The sequence below is a fragment of the Phalangium opilio genome, unplaced genomic scaffold (genome assembly GCF_054372755.1).
Source record: "Phalangium opilio isolate 3A_F unplaced genomic scaffold, DU_Popi_V2 ptg000090l_1, whole genome shotgun sequence".
Taxonomy (NCBI): Eukaryota; Metazoa; Arthropoda; class Arachnida; order Opiliones; family Phalangiidae; genus Phalangium; species Phalangium opilio.
In genome coordinates, this window is record NW_028324195.1 from 1,115,918 (window position 1) to 1,131,047 (window position 15,130).

Genomic DNA, 15,130 nt, shown 5'->3' on the forward strand with positions numbered 1-15,130 from the left:
CATTTCTGGCCCATGACTCGAGTGGCTAGTCTTTATCCGCGAATTCTCATCTCTCTTGTTTGTGTGTTGCGAGTAACTTCAATCATCTTTATATGTCGCAGAGTTCAAATAGCTCGTAAGTAGAGTGACTTTTTTGATAAGTTAAAAATAAATTAATTTTGTATTCATATAAATTTGACCCATTCACCTTCGTCACGTAGGTAAATGGGTAGGTAAACTAGGCATGTAAGAACTATTTAAGGGAGGGTGAAATAGAAAATCAAGTGATTTTTTATCGATTCTTCTACTAATTATAAGAACAGTCTGCATAGTCAAACATTCAGGAAATACTTCCGAATGATTTTAAAATTCAAATTAGGTTAAGATTTTAAGGATAATTTGAAATAAGGACTGCCGACCAATCGCGTAACGCCTTGCCTTTTTATTAACAAAATTCTCGTGGCACGCTCCATGTCTCGCGCCATGATTATCACGTCGCGCGCGAATTTTATCATATTTCGTGATAAATTTCATTCAAAATTCTCGTAGCATGCTCCATGTCTAGCGCACAAATGTTTATCAAATCTCGTCCAAAATTACATTCGACACGGAGCGTGCCACAATTATTTGTAATACGTGATTGGTCGGAGGTACTTATTTAAAATTATCCATGAAATCTCAAACTAATTGTAATTTTAAAATCATTCGGATATATTTCTTAAACGTTTCACCGTGCACAGTGGCGCCGCCAGGATTTTTTACAGATAGGCTAAGGAAAATTTGGGGGCCCCTTATAAAATTTCAAGAGAAAAATTTAGTTGCACAGCGTCGATAATATTAAATTAACAACTATTTTATCATATTATTCATATAGAGAAGTTTAATATATTAAAGTTCAGTATTGTAGACAATAGACATATTATTATATAAACTATACTTTGCGAAAATAATAAAAACACGGAGTCGGAGAGGGGGATTTTCATTTAAGCCCCCTTTGAGGTCACTGTGCACTGTCGATGTGCTGAGGAAAAGAGAAATAGGTTTACCAAAAGTAGTCTGACCTCGTAGTTTTATGCGACCAGAAGGAACACTGTTAAAAAAGGGGTTCTTCGAGGGTTTTCAATAGAACTCTTACGTTCTAGTTGGAACGCTACAGGTTCCCAGACGTGGATGAAGGTTCACAGTAGAACAGGAAGGTTCTTAGCAGATCGTATCTAATTAAAAGGGTTCTTGTAATAACGTGTGGGGTTTTAATAGATCCTTGAAGGTTCTTGAAAGGACATTCGGGTTCTTGCGAGAGCCTTCACGGTTCGTGAGAGAACATTCAGGTTCTCGATAGATCCTTGAGGGTTCGTGAAAGAACATTGCGGTTCTTGATAGATCCTTGAGGGTTCATGAAAAAATGCGGGTTCTTGAAAGATCCTTAAAGGTTCGCGAAAGAATACTGTTAGAAAAAAAGGTGACTCATGGGTGTTTGGAATTACCTTGAGGTGTTTATTTACTCTTTTTAGAGTGTTTTGTAACTGAGATGGTGCTTTCTCCGTAAAAAGGTGCTAGTTGACTCTTTTTAGGTATTTTTTAAAGGAATTGGTGATTCACTCACTGGTACTTAGAAACACCTTTAGGTTTTATTGACTCTTCCAGGTGTGCTTTAATCTGCAGGGTGTTTTTGTTTCAGTTGGAAGGTGTTCTATCATTGGGTGCTTAGAAAAACGGCACGGTGTTAATTTACCCTTATTGAAATGTTTTTAAACGGAAATATAAGCCGCGTTTACACGAGCTTGCACAACCGTTGCCAACGCATTGGAAACGATTACACAACCGTTTTTAACCGAATCAATTCCGAATCGCATTGTTGTTCAACATAAAACTGTTTGAATGGTGGGGATAAACACCTTTGGGCTTTACTTAACACTTTTTTCCTCATATGGTGTGTTTTTAAGTTAAAGGTTTTTCGATATGAACTTAGATCGTGAAGGGTGAAGAGAGATATCATCTATTAATTCTACCTGCATTGTGAAACATTCTAAAAATATCCCAAAGATTTTAATAATCAAAATTAATTTATAATTCTTCGGACTACCTTATACTAAATATTTGAAGGAACTCATACTTATTCTGATTTTTAAGTCATTGGGAAATAATTCTCGGAGAGTTCAATATGCTGGAATGTCTTCAAATTAGAGGAATTCATAAAATTACTTGGTTTTTACCTCTCCGAGTGACGATGACGTCACGAAGAGGTATAACACTGGACGTGTCTATGTGTGTGTGTCTGTCTATCACCGCGTTCGCAGTTGGCAAATCAGAGCAACCGTGTTCGCAATTTCCGGACCGCGTTCGCAGTTAACAGAAATTAGGAAAATTCTACTTCATTACGCTATCTCCACACTTGTCTTTCGTATGGTATATACCACATACACGCAAATCTGTACTTATTGGCTTCTGACAACACCATTGGTCTTCTGTGTATACCACATACACGCCAATCTGGAACATTGGCTTCTACTGCATTATCATCGTTGGGGTTAAGATGAACGCGCGATCGGCTACGGTTACGAGAAACGTTTAGCCTCCCAATGGCATGGCTTCCACCAAATGCTTACGCAATTGTTCTTATTTTTATCATTTGTGAATGAATCGCTTTGTATACCCTAAATTTCCAAAAATTGTGAAAACGCTATACGCTAGAAGTCAAACGTCAACAATAGCTATGTTTAAATTCATTTTAAGAATAATGTTTCTTAAAACGGCTTAACTAGAATTAAGGTAAAATACTGACGATTAAAAAAATTAATATCTATTATATTTATTTAATTATTTAAGATAATCTTCTTTTCTTTGGAACGGCACAAGTGAAAGTTTATTTAGAACGAGTAATGAAGATTGCATATGAAAGCGAGTAGGATGAATTGATCTCTTACAAAATCATAACATTTTCTTATTGCTGAATATTAAATGAAAATATGTTAAATATATTTCGGCATTACGATTCCTTTAGTAGTTTTGTAGCTATAAAGCTCTCTTTCATTTCAATATGCCAAGAAATTATTTTATATTAATATTTCAAATTTGGTGTTTACTCTTTAATTCAGCTTTACTACATTTATATATAGTGTAAACTTATACTTCATGGTGAAGTGTTTTAAAGAGTCACCAAGAGAGAAAAATTGAATATCATTGTCATGATTGCAACCTAACACTGTTAAAATAAGAACCTCTATGAGGTGGACATATGCTATAGGGAGAGGGCGTTTGTCAGGGAGGGAAAGAACATCCGACGTCATTTTATACCTCTACTTAGGGGAGCGTTTGTAGTCGCGATGCTGAAATTCCCCCGTTAGGGGGTTGGAATCGAGGTAAAAGATATAAGCCTATGACGTGGCAAGAATGGGTTTGCCCTCTCCCTATAATATATTTCCAACGGATTTGAAACAAACGAGGGTTCTGAGTCAAAATAAATCAGGTTCAGATTTGAACTAAACCGGAGTCAGAGTCGAGCTACACGGGTTCTGGGTTGACTGCAACACGGTTCTTAGGCTAACTCGACAGGGTTCAGAGTCAAACTCGACAGGGTTCAGAGGCAAACTCGACAGGGTTCAGAGGCAAACTCGATAGGGTTCAGAGTCGAACTACACAGCGTTCTGATTATAACTAAACAGGGTTCAGAGGCAAACTCGACAGGGTTCAGAGTCGAACTACACAGCGTTCGGATTATAACTAAACAGGGTTCTGGGTCGAACTAAACCGGGTTCTGGGTTTAACGCAATACAATTCTTAGCCGTACGAAGCTGGGTTCAGAGTCGAACTCAACACGGTTCTCAGTCAAACTACACATGTTTCCGATTACAACTGAACAAGGTTCTGATGTACACGCCACATGATTCAGGGAGGAACCTAATACGATTCCAAAAGAAACTAACTTGGTTCAAAGAAAAACCCCAGCTCGGATCGTAGATGAACTCCTAAGGGCTTTATAGAGAACTCATATCAATGAGTTCTTTGTAGATCAAAAAAGGGTTTAAAATAGGGGACAAGCGTAAAGAACCCTTTTCTCGGCAAAGTAGAACCTTTTTTCTTAGAGTATACTTCATGGAGAATAGTTTATTAAAAACTACAAATTAAAAATTATTTTCGGGACCTTTCGAACCGTGGTTCTTCCTCAGCCGTACAAACTTAAAATGAATTCATTACATTTCTAAAATTTCTGTGTTCTAAAATTAACTGGGTTATCGGGAAAAATCTCGTCTCGAATAACGTGACAGTGGGGGTTTTCAATTAAAACTTTCGTATGAACTCTGGATCAATACGGATCGCTTGCTAAATATGTAGAGACGTTTTGGCTTAAAACTTCTAAGAAACCTCTATAAACAGAGTTCTCCGAAATTATGCGTATATGGCTTTTGTGAACGACCTGGCGCTCTTTATCTGATTTCATGAAGTAATAGAGCAATATCGGAGCAGGTAAATGCACCGTAAGGATATGTTTCCCCTTATAATTTTCTTGAAAGGCATACTTAGTGGAGATTATGTTACTAGGCCTATGTTTAAACGTTTCAAATATCATTTCTGGAAATGATTTAGAAATAGAAATATTTGTAAGGGACACCTAGCAAAAGGTTTTTTTTTCATCACCAAATGAGGAGATCGCGAACCAAAGATGAGATATATCTCTGGAAATAAAAAGCTTTCCATTATTTTTTCTTCATATACACCACGTGCATTTTCTTTCGTTCTCACCGATGAAGTCATGAGTCTGTCGATGTACCCTGCTAAATCTGGGAAAAATTGAGCCATGGTTCGTCTAATAAATTTCCCGGTCACGTACCCTAGACTCCCATGAACTGCTACCAGAATTCCGATGGATTCGATTAAAAGCCCGTAAAAACGACTTAGAAGTGAACTAATAGTCCCGTCTCAACTAAGTCTCTATTGTGTAATAATATTCTAGTTGGGAGGAGGTGACACTATCCATGCGTGGTGAAAACGGGGGTAAATCTACGGTACACCGCGGTGCCTGAGCACAGCTTTCTCGGAGGAGGTCAATCCTCCCATGCGGAAAGGATGTGCGTCCTAAAACTAAACGTACCGCAAATTGTTCAGTTAAAGAAAACCGTTTCAACTTATCGATCTATTCGGTCTCTAAAGGAAATTTTGTAATTTACTAGACAGTTCTAACCTGGGACACTTACCTCTAACCTTAATTAAACATGGTGGCATGGAGGATAAAATTAAAAAGACTGCAGGTTTATACTTTATACTCTGTTTAAACAAGAACGTTTCCAGGAAACCCATAAAAAATATATACCATAAGTTCTCATGATATGTTCCATAAGTTTATCACTGGTTACTGAAAACTTGTCATAAAGTGACGTGAGTGAAACATAATAGATTTTCGTAAAGTGACGCACTGTCAATGGCTTGGTACAGGCTAAAAAGTATGTTGTCAATTCCTACGTCGTTCTCGACTCTTAGTGAGTCTCAAGCATTACTCAGTGTCAAACTTATGGAACATATCTTATAAACTTATACCCACTAAACAGTAAATTTTATCTCAAAATGGTAATTGGTAATTTCCCGAAATTATGATAATTCCATTATCCCAACTTAAAAGATAAACAGACCTTGAGCGTTTGTTTATTTTTCGGTCCATGTAAGACCAAGCGGAATAGGCGCGAATAATGATGTTTACCGTCTTCTAACTGTAAAATCTTTAATCCCGTGCCTAAATAAAATAAACAGTGCGTTTTTAAAAGGTATGTTGGAAGTTAAGGGGTGTTTATGTATGGCGATTTCGAGTCGAAAATATTCTATGACCTATTGTCGTCCGGGCTACCCTTTCCAAGTTGTGTTTGGAGTTTTTTACGAATGACCCATTAGAATTAACAAGAGAAACTGAAAGACAATGGTAATTTAATTAAGGGGTCAGCCCTAAAACACTCCAAACATAACTAGAAAACGGTGGCCTGGACGACGCAATGTCATGTGAAGCATTTTCCACTCGAAATCGCCCAAAGAACATCCCACGTTTTTCTGATAGAACTTTCACAAACAACGGGTATACAGAGACACAATTATTAATCGTAACTGTTCTTGGCCATGCATGGTTTGAGAAACAATATCGCCACCTATAGCGCATACGTCAACAATTTTGATACCTTATTCAGTGAGACGGCGAAGGAGGCTCTAAAATCGGACACTTCAAAGAAGGAATTTTGTGAAATTCTGATTCGTTTTATTCTCAAGGCGCTTGCCAAGAGTAAATTGTTTACACTCTCATAGGCAGCTCGTTAGACGAAACGCTGATAAGTTCCGATCTTTTTTCCCGACTCTTAAAATGTTGTAAAAAGGAGAAACGTTTCTACGCGCGATATATAGAATTGCCATGATTTTTTTCGCTGCCTCCACGGTTTTTTTTCTCTTTTTTTTTAGATTTTGCCATATTTTCTCGCAATCCCTTTTGGTTCTTTGAATGCATTTTTTTCTGGACAAATGTTTGACCGAATTCAGCTTAATTACATATAAAATACTCATAAAAGTGATTTCATCTCGATTGATCAATAAATAAAAATGTACCTCGATTTTTAATACCATTTTCAAAATCGACGTTTCTCGACCATAGAAGCACATTTTGAGTATTTTTTCACTATTTTCAAATATAACCACTGAAACCATTATTTTTGTACTTTTTGCTTTAATTCAAACAAATGTAACGATATTCATTCAAAAAACTGTCAAAATTCAATTCAGTTACACACATGGTCCGTTGGTCTAGGGGTATGATACTCGCTTTGGGTGCGAGTCGTCCCGGGTTCAAATCCCGGACGGACCCAACTTTTTGCAGAAATAATCTAGTGACTATTTAAATGCAACTGATTACAGGGTTGGACTATGAGTTGACCATGTTTCTGTTACACACATGGTCCGTTGGTCTAGGGGTATGATACTCGCTTCGGGTGCGAGTGGTCACGGGTTCAAATCCCGGACGGACACAACTTTTTGCAGAAATATTTTAGTGACAATTTAAATACAACTGATTACTGGGTTTTTACTATGAGTTGACCATGTTTCAGTTGCATATATGGTCCGTTGGTCTAGGGGTATGATACTTGCTTCGGGTGCGAGTGGTCCCGGGTTCAAATCCCGGACGGACCCAACGTTTTGCAGAAATATTTTAGTGACTATTTAAATACAACTGATTACTGGGTTGGACTACGAGTTGACCATGTTTCATTTGCATACATGGTCCGCTGGTTTAGAAGTATGATACTCGCTTTGGGTGCGAGTGGTCCGGGGTTCAAATCCCAGACGGACCCAACTTTTCGATGAACTAACGTATTGACTATTTTAATGCAACTTATTACAGGGTTAGACTATGAGTTGACCATGTTTCAGTTGCACACATGGTCCGTTGGTCTAGGAGTATGATACTCGCTTAGGGTGCGAGTGGTCCCGGGTTCAAATCCCGGACGGACCCAAATTTTTGCAGAAATAATCTAGTGGCTATTTAAATGCAACTGATTACAGGTTTGGTTTACGAGTTGACCATGTTTTAGTTAAATACATAGTCCGTTGGTCTAGGGGTATGATACTCGCTTAGGGTGCGAGTGGTCCCGGGTTCAAATCCCGGACGGACCCAACTTTTTGCAGAAATAATCTAGTGACTATATAAATGCAACTGATTACAGGGTTGGACTATAAGTTGACCATGTTTCAGTTACATACATGGTCCCTTGGTCTAGGTGTATAATACTTGCTTTGGGTGCGAGTGGTCCCGGGTTCAAATCCCGGACGGACCCAACTTTTCGATGAAGTAATGTAGTGACTATTTTAATGCAACTGATTACAGGGTTGGACTATGAGTTGACCATGTTTCAGTTACATACATGGGTCGTTGGTCTAGGGGTATGATACTCGCTTGGAGTGCGAGTGGTCCCCTGTTCAAATCCCGGACGGACGCAACTTTTTGCAGAAATAATCTAGTGGCTATTTAAATGCAACTGATTACAGGTTTGGATTACGAGTTGACCATGTTTTAGTTAAATACATAGTCCGTTGGTCTAGGGATAAGATACTCGCTGTGGGTGCGAGTGGTCCCGGGTTCAAATCCCGGACGGACTCGAATTTTTCCAGAAGATATTTAGTGACTATTTAAATGCAACTATATACAGGGTAGGGCTATGAGTTGAGCATGTCTCTGATACTAACATGGTCCTTTGGTCTAGGGGTCTGATACTCGCTTAGGGTGCGAGTGGTCCCGGGTTCAAACCCGGACGAAACCGAACTTTGCAGAAGTATTTGAGTGACTACTTAAATGCAACTAATTACAGGGTTGGACTACGAGTTGACCATGTTTTAGTTACATACATGGTCCGTTGGTCTAGGGGTATGATACTCGCTTTGGTTGCGAGTGGTCCCGTGTTCAAATCCCGGACGGACCCGACTTTTCGATGAAGTAATGTAGTGACTATTTTAATGTAACTGATTACAGGGTTAGACTATGAGTTGACCACGTTTCCGTTACATACATGGTCCGTAGGTCTAGGGTTATGATACTCGCTTCGGGTGCGAGTGGTCCCGGGTTCAAATCCCGGACGGTCCCAACTTTTCGATAATGTATTGTAGTGACTATTTTAATGCAACTGATTACAGGGTTGGACTATAAGTTGACCAGGTTTCAGTTGCATACATGGTCCGCTGGTCTAGGGGTATGATCCTCGCTTAGGTTGGGAGTGGTCCCGGGTTCAAATTCCGGACGGACCCAACTTTTTGCAGAAATATTTTAGTGACTATTTAAATACAACTGATTACTGGGTTGGACTATGAGTTGACCATGTTTCAGTTGCATACATGGTCCGCTGGTCTAGAGGTATGATCCTCGCTTTCGGTGCGAGAGGTCCCGGGTTGAAATCCCAGACGGACACAACTTTTCGATGAAGTAATGTAGTGACTATTTTAATGCAACTGATTACAGGGTTGGACTATGAGTTGACCATGTTTCAGTTACATACATAATCCGTTGGTCTAGGGGTATGATACTCGCTTCGGGTGCGAGTGGTCACGGGTTCAAATCCCGGACGGACCCAACTTTTTGCAGAAATATTTTAGTGACAATTTAAATACAACTGATTACTGGGGTTTTACTATGAGTTGACCATGTTTCAGTTGCATATATGGTCCGTTGGTCTAGGTGTATGATACTTGCTTCGGTTGCGAGTGTTCCCGGGTTCAAATCCCGGACGGACCCAACGTTTTGCAGAAATATTTTAGTGACTAGTTGAATACAACTGATTACTGGGTTGGACTACGAGTTGACCATGTTTCATTTGCATACATGGTCCGCTGGTTTAGAAGTATGATACTCGCTTTGGGCGCGAGTGGTACGGGGTTCAAATCCCAGACGGACCCAACTTTTCGATGAACTAACGTATTGACTATTTTAATGCAACTGATTACAGGGTTGGACTATGAGTTGACCATGTTTCAGTTACATACATAATCCGTTGGTCTAGGGGTATGATACTCGCTTCGGGTGCGAGTGGTCACGGGTTCAAATCCCGGACGGACACAACTTTATGCAGAAAAATTTTAGTGACAATTTAAAAACAACTGATTACTGGGTTTTTACTATGAGTTGACCATGTTTCAGTTGCAGATATGGTCCGTTGGTCGAGGGGTATGATACTCGCTTAGGGTGCGAGTGGTCCCGGGTTCAAATCCCGGACGGACCCAACTTTTTGCAGAAATAATCTAGTGGCTATTTAAATGCAACTGATTACAGGTTTGGAGTACGAGTTGACCATGTTTTAGTTAAATACATAGTCCGTTGGTCTAGGGGTATGATACTCGCTTAGGGTGCGAGTGGTCCCGGGTTCAAATCCCGGACGGATTCAACTTTTTGCAGAAATAATCTAGTGACTACATAAATGCAAGTGATTACAGGGTTAGACTATGAGTTGACCACGTTTCCGTTACATACATGGTCCGTTGGTCTAGGGGTATGATACTCGCTTAAGTTGCGAGTGGTCCCGGGTTCAAATCCCGGACGGACCCAACTTTTCGATGAAGTAATGTAGTGACGATTGTAATGCAACTGATTACAGGGTTGGACTATGAGTTGACCATGTTTCAGTTACATACATGGTCCGTTGGTCTAGGGGTATGATACTCGCTTGGGGTGCGAGTGACCCCGGGTTCAAATCCCGGACGGACCCAACTTTTTGCAGAAATAATGTAATGACTATTTAAATGCAACTGATTACTGGGTTGGACTATGAGTTGACCATGTTTCAAATGCATACATGGTTCGTTGGTCCAGGGGTATGATACTCGCTTTGATTGCGAGTGGTCCCGTGTTCAAATCCCGGATGGAACCGACTTTTCGATGAAGTAATGTAGTGACGATTTTAATGCAACTGATTACAGGGTTGGACTATGAGTTGACCATGTTTCGTCTACATGCATGGTCTGTTGGTCTAGGGGTATGATACTCGCATTGGTTGCGAGTGGTCCCGTGTTCAAATCCCGGACGGACTCGCATTTTCCATGAAGTAATGTAGTGACTATTTTAATGTAACTGATTACAGGGTTAGACTATGAGTTGACCACGTTTCTGTTACATACATCGTCCGTTGGTCTAGGGGTCTGATACTCGCTTAGGGTGCGAGTGGTCCCGGGTTCAAATCACGGACGGACCCGAGTTTTTGCAGAAGTAATTTAGTGACTATTTAAATGCAACTAACAACAAGGTAGGCCTACGAGTTGAGCATATTTTGTTTCAGACATGGTCCGTTGGTCTAGGGGTATGATACTCGCTTTGGGTGCGAGTGGTCCCGGGTTCAAATCCCGGACGGACCCGAGTTTTTGCAGAAGTAATTTAGTGACTATTTAAATGCAACTAACAACAAGGTAGGCCTACGAGTTTAGCATGTTTCAGTATCTTTCATGGTCCGTTGGTCTAGGGGTATGATACTCGCTTTGGGTGCGAGTGGTCCCGGGTTCAAATCACGGACGGACCCGAGTTTTTGCAGAAGTAATTTAGTGACTATTTAAATGCAACTAACAACAAGGTAGGCCTACGAGTTGAGCATATTTTGTTTCAGACATGGTCCGTTGGTCTAGGGGTATGATACTCGCTTTGGGTGCGAGTGGTCCCGGGTTCAAATCCCGGACGGACACAACTTTATGCAGAAGTAATTTAGTGACTATTTAAATGCAACTAACAACAAGGTAGGCCAACAAGTTTATCAAGTTTTAGTGTCATTCATGGTCCGTTGGTCTAGGGGTATGATACTCGCTTTGGGTGCGAGTGGTCCAGGGTTCAAATCCCGGACAGACCCGAGTTTTTGCAGTAATTTAGTTACTATTTAAAAGCAACTAACAACAAGGTAGGCCTATGAGTTGAGCATATTTTGTTACAGACATGGTCCATTGGTCTAGGGGTATGATACTCGCTTTGGGTGCGAGTGGTCCCGGGTTCAAATCCCGGACGGACCCGAGTTTTTGCAGAAGTAATTTAGTGACTATTTAAATGCAACTAACAACAAGGTAGGCCTACAAGTTTATCAAGTTTCAGTGTCATTCATGGTCCGTTTGTCTAGGGGTATGATACTCGCTTTGAGTGCGAGTGGTCCAGGGTTCAAATCCCGGACGGACCCGAGTTTTTGCAGAAGTAATTTAGTTACTATTTAAATGCAACTAACAACAAGGTAGGCCTATGAGTTGAGCATATTTTGTTACAGACATGGTCCGTTGGTCTAGGGGTATGATACTCGCTTTGGGTGCGAGTGGTCCCGGGTTCAAATCCCGGACGGACCCGAGTTTTTGCAGAAGTAATTTAGTGACTATTTAAATGCAACTAACAACAAGGTAGGCCTACGAGTTTAGCATGTTTCAGTATCTTTCATGGTCCGTTGGTCTAGGGGTATGATACTCGCTTTAGGTGCGAGTGGTCCCGGGTTCAAATCTCGGACGGACCCGAGTTTTTGCAGAAGTAATTTAGTGACCATTTAAATGCAACTAACAACAAGGTAGGCCTACGAGTTTAGCATGTTTCAGTATCTTTCATGGTCCGTTGGTCTAGGGGTATGATACTCGCTTTGGGTGCGAGTGGTCCCGGGTTCAAATCACGGACGGACCCGAGTTTTTGCAGAAGTAATTTAGTGACTATTTAAATGCAACTAACAACAAGGTAGGCCTACAAGTTTATCAAGTTTCAGTGTCATTCATGGTCCGTTGGTCTAGGGGTATGACACTCGCTTTGGGTGCGAGTGGTCAAGGGTTCAAATCCCGAACGGACCCGAGTTTTTGCAGAAGTAATTTAGTTACTATTTAAATGCAACTAACAACAAGGTAGGCCTATGAGTTGAGCATATTTTGTTTCAGACATGGTCCGTTGGTCTAGGGGTATGATACTCGCTTTGGGTGCGAGTGGTCCCGGGTTCAAATCCCGGACGGACCCGAGTTTTTGCAGAAGTAATTTAGTGACTATTTAAATGCAACTAACAACAAGGTAGGCCTACGAGTTTAGCATGTTTCGGTATCTTTCATGGTCCGTTGGTCTAGGGGTATGATACTCGCTTTGGGTGCGAGTGGTCCCGGGTTCAAATCACGGACGGACCCGAGTTTTTGCAGAAGTAATTTAGTGACTATTTAAATGCAACTAACAACAAGGTAGGCCAACGAGTTTAGCATGTTTCAGTATCTTTCATGGTCCGTTGGTCTAGGGGTATGATACTCGCTTTGGGTGCGAGTGGTCCCGGGTACAAATCCCGGACGGACCCGAGTTTTTGCAGAAGTAATTTAGTGACCATTTAAATGCAACTAACAACAAGGTAGGCCTACGAGTTTAGCATGTTTCAGTATCTTTCATGGTCCGTTGGTCTAGGGGTATGATACTCGCTTTGGGTGCGAGTGGTCCCGGGTTCAAATCACGGACGGACCCGAGTTTTTGCAGAAGTAATTTAGTGACTATTTAAATGCAACTAACAACAAGGTAGGCCTACAAGTTTATCAAGTTTCAGTGTCATTCATGGTACGTTGGTCTAGGGGTATGACACTCGCTTTGGGTGCGAGTGGTCCCGGGTACAAATCCCGGACGGACCCGAGTTTTTGCAGAAGTAATTTAGTGACCATTTAAATGCAACTAACAACAAGGTAGGCCTACGAGTTTAGCATGTTTCAGTATCTTTCATGGTCCGTTGGTCTAGGGGTATGATACTCGCTTTGGGTGCGAGTGGTCCCGGGTTCAAATCACGGACGGACCCGAGTTTTTGCAGAAGTAATTTAGTGACTATTTAAATGCAACTAACAACAAGGTAGGCCTACAAGTTTATCAAGTTTCAGTGTCATTCATGGTACGTTGGTCTAGGGGTATGACACTCGCTTTGGGTGCGAGTGGTCAAGGGTTCAAATCCCGGACGGACCCGAGTTTTTGCAGAAGTAATTTAGTTACTATTTAAATGCAACTAACAACAAGGTAGGCCTATGAGTTGAGCATATTTTGTTACAGACATGGTCCGTTGGTCTAGGGGTATGATACTCGCTTTGGGTGCGAGTGGTCCCGGGTTCAAATCCCGGACGGACCCGAGTTTTTGCAGAAGTAATTTAGTGACTATTTAAATGCAACTAACAACAAGGTAGGCCTACGAGTTTAGCATGTTTCAGTATCTTTCATGGTCCGTTGGTCTAGGGGTATGATACTCGCTTTGGGTGCGAGTGGTCCCGGGTTCAAATCACGGACGGACCCGAGTTTTTGCAGAAGTAATTTAGTGACTATTTAAATGCAACTAACAACAAGGTAGGCCTACAAGTTTATCAAGTTTCAGTGTCATTCATGGTACGTTGGTCTAGGGGTATGACACTCGCTTTGGGTGCGAGTGGTCAAGGGTTCAAATCCCGGACGGACCCGAGTTTTTGCAGAAGTAATTTAGTTACTATTTAAATGCAACTAACAACAAGGTAGGCCTATGAGTTGAGCATATTTTGTTACAGACATGGTCCGTTGGTCTAGGGGTATGATACTCGCTTTGGGTGCGAGTGGTCCCGGGTTCAAATCCCGGACGGACCCGAGTTTTTGCAGAAGTAATTTAGTGACTATTTAAATGCAACTAACAACAAGGTAGGCCTACGAGTTTAGCATGTTTCAGTATCTTTCATGGTCCGTTGGTCTAGGGGTATGATACTCGCTTTGGGTGCGAGTGGTCCCGGGTTCAAATCACGGACGGACCCGAGTTTTTGCCGAAGTAATTTAGTGACTATTTAAATGCAACTAACAACAAGGTAGGCCAACGAGTTTAGCATGTTTCAGTATCTTTCATGGTCCGTTGGTCTAGGGGTATGATACTCGCTTTGGGTGCAAGTGGTACCGGGTTCTAATCACGGACGGACCCGAGTTTTTGCAGAAGTAATTTAGTGACTATTTAAATGCAACTAACAACAAGGTAGGCCTACAAGTTTATCAATTTTCAGTGTCATTCATGGTCCGTTGGTCTAGGGGTATGATACTCGCTTTGGGTGCGAGTGGTCCAGGGTTCAAATCCCGGACGGACCCGAGTTTTTTCAGAAGTAAATTAGTTACTATTTAAAAGCAACTAACAACAAGGTAGGCCTATGAGTTGAGCATATTTTGTTACAGACATGGTCCGTTGGTCTAGGGGTATGATACTCGCTTTGGGTGCGAGTGGTCCCGGGTTCAAATCCCGGACGGATCCGAGTTTTTGCAGAAGTAATTTAGTGACTATTTAAATGCAACTAACATCAAGGTAGGCCTACGAGTTTAGCAAGTTTCAGTATCATTCATGGTCCGTTGGTCTAGGGGTATGATACTCGCTTTGTGTGCGAGTGGTACCGGGTTCAAATCCCGGACGGACCCAAGTTTTTGCAGAAGTAATTTAATGACTATTTAAATTATTCAATATCTTATTACATCATAGTTTTATTTACGTGATAATATATATTTGTATGCAATTATTTCCTGTATATAAATATCAAAAATGCGGAATGAATTCTATTTAAGGTGTTTTCTATCGCAGGATCATAAGCCAGGAAGGCACTATGACAGAGCGCCTTATTGGGTGTTTCACATAATATGTTTGATGTAATGTTCACTTCCTAAATTTGCATCTACTGGACAGTAAGTTTGGCTGTATGA

The 15,130-nt window shown here is 41.0% G+C and overlaps 20 non-coding genes across 20 annotated transcripts; all 20 read left to right on the forward strand.

Moving 5' to 3' along the window:
* Window positions 1-6,739: 6,739 nt before the first annotated feature.
* Window positions 6,740-6,811, forward strand: TRNAP-UGG (transfer RNA proline (anticodon UGG)). Its single transcript has one exon. It is a non-coding gene; the product is annotated as a tRNA-Pro (tRNA).
* An 89-nt stretch (window positions 6,812-6,900) lies between these two features.
* Window positions 6,901-6,973, forward strand: TRNAP-CGG (transfer RNA proline (anticodon CGG)). Its single transcript has one exon. It is a non-coding gene; the product is annotated as a tRNA-Pro (tRNA).
* An 89-nt stretch (window positions 6,974-7,062) lies between these two features.
* TRNAP-CGG (transfer RNA proline (anticodon CGG)) lies at window positions 7,063-7,134 on the forward strand. Its single transcript has one exon. It is a non-coding gene; the product is annotated as a tRNA-Pro (tRNA).
* Window positions 7,135-7,384: 250 nt separating this feature from the next.
* On the forward strand, window positions 7,385-7,456 carry TRNAP-AGG (transfer RNA proline (anticodon AGG)). Its single transcript has one exon. It is a non-coding gene; the product is annotated as a tRNA-Pro (tRNA).
* Window positions 7,457-7,545: 89 nt separating this feature from the next.
* Window positions 7,546-7,617, forward strand: TRNAP-AGG (transfer RNA proline (anticodon AGG)). The gene has a single exon. It is a non-coding gene; the product is annotated as a tRNA-Pro (tRNA).
* Window positions 7,618-9,638: 2,021 nt separating this feature from the next.
* Window positions 9,639-9,710, forward strand: TRNAP-AGG (transfer RNA proline (anticodon AGG)). The gene has a single exon. It is a non-coding gene; the product is annotated as a tRNA-Pro (tRNA).
* An 89-nt stretch (window positions 9,711-9,799) lies between these two features.
* Window positions 9,800-9,871, forward strand: TRNAP-AGG (transfer RNA proline (anticodon AGG)). Its single transcript has one exon. It is a non-coding gene; the product is annotated as a tRNA-Pro (tRNA).
* Window positions 9,872-9,960: 89 nt separating this feature from the next.
* Window positions 9,961-10,032, forward strand: TRNAL-AAG (transfer RNA leucine (anticodon AAG)). Its single transcript has one exon. It is a non-coding gene; the product is annotated as a tRNA-Leu (tRNA).
* An 89-nt stretch (window positions 10,033-10,121) lies between these two features.
* TRNAP-GGG (transfer RNA proline (anticodon GGG)) lies at window positions 10,122-10,193 on the forward strand. Its single transcript has one exon. It is a non-coding gene; the product is annotated as a tRNA-Pro (tRNA).
* Window positions 10,194-10,764: 571 nt separating this feature from the next.
* TRNAP-UGG (transfer RNA proline (anticodon UGG)) lies at window positions 10,765-10,836 on the forward strand. The gene has a single exon. It is a non-coding gene; the product is annotated as a tRNA-Pro (tRNA).
* A 249-nt stretch (window positions 10,837-11,085) lies between these two features.
* TRNAP-UGG (transfer RNA proline (anticodon UGG)) lies at window positions 11,086-11,158 on the forward strand. Its single transcript has one exon. It is a non-coding gene; the product is annotated as a tRNA-Pro (tRNA).
* A 406-nt stretch (window positions 11,159-11,564) lies between these two features.
* Window positions 11,565-11,636, forward strand: TRNAS-UGA (transfer RNA serine (anticodon UGA)). The gene has a single exon. It is a non-coding gene; the product is annotated as a tRNA-Ser (tRNA).
* An 88-nt stretch (window positions 11,637-11,724) lies between these two features.
* Window positions 11,725-11,796, forward strand: TRNAP-UGG (transfer RNA proline (anticodon UGG)). The gene has a single exon. It is a non-coding gene; the product is annotated as a tRNA-Pro (tRNA).
* An 89-nt stretch (window positions 11,797-11,885) lies between these two features.
* Window positions 11,886-11,957, forward strand: TRNAL-UAG (transfer RNA leucine (anticodon UAG)). The gene has a single exon. It is a non-coding gene; the product is annotated as a tRNA-Leu (tRNA).
* A 410-nt stretch (window positions 11,958-12,367) lies between these two features.
* TRNAP-UGG (transfer RNA proline (anticodon UGG)) lies at window positions 12,368-12,439 on the forward strand. Its single transcript has one exon. It is a non-coding gene; the product is annotated as a tRNA-Pro (tRNA).
* A 1,054-nt stretch (window positions 12,440-13,493) lies between these two features.
* On the forward strand, window positions 13,494-13,565 carry TRNAP-UGG (transfer RNA proline (anticodon UGG)). Its single transcript has one exon. It is a non-coding gene; the product is annotated as a tRNA-Pro (tRNA).
* A 410-nt stretch (window positions 13,566-13,975) lies between these two features.
* Window positions 13,976-14,047, forward strand: TRNAP-UGG (transfer RNA proline (anticodon UGG)). The gene has a single exon. It is a non-coding gene; the product is annotated as a tRNA-Pro (tRNA).
* Window positions 14,048-14,458: 411 nt separating this feature from the next.
* On the forward strand, window positions 14,459-14,530 carry TRNAP-UGG (transfer RNA proline (anticodon UGG)). The gene has a single exon. It is a non-coding gene; the product is annotated as a tRNA-Pro (tRNA).
* An 88-nt stretch (window positions 14,531-14,618) lies between these two features.
* TRNAP-UGG (transfer RNA proline (anticodon UGG)) lies at window positions 14,619-14,690 on the forward strand. The gene has a single exon. It is a non-coding gene; the product is annotated as a tRNA-Pro (tRNA).
* Window positions 14,691-14,779: 89 nt separating this feature from the next.
* On the forward strand, window positions 14,780-14,851 carry TRNAT-UGU (transfer RNA threonine (anticodon UGU)). The gene has a single exon. It is a non-coding gene; the product is annotated as a tRNA-Thr (tRNA).
* The last annotated feature ends 279 nt before the right edge of the window (window positions 14,852-15,130 follow it).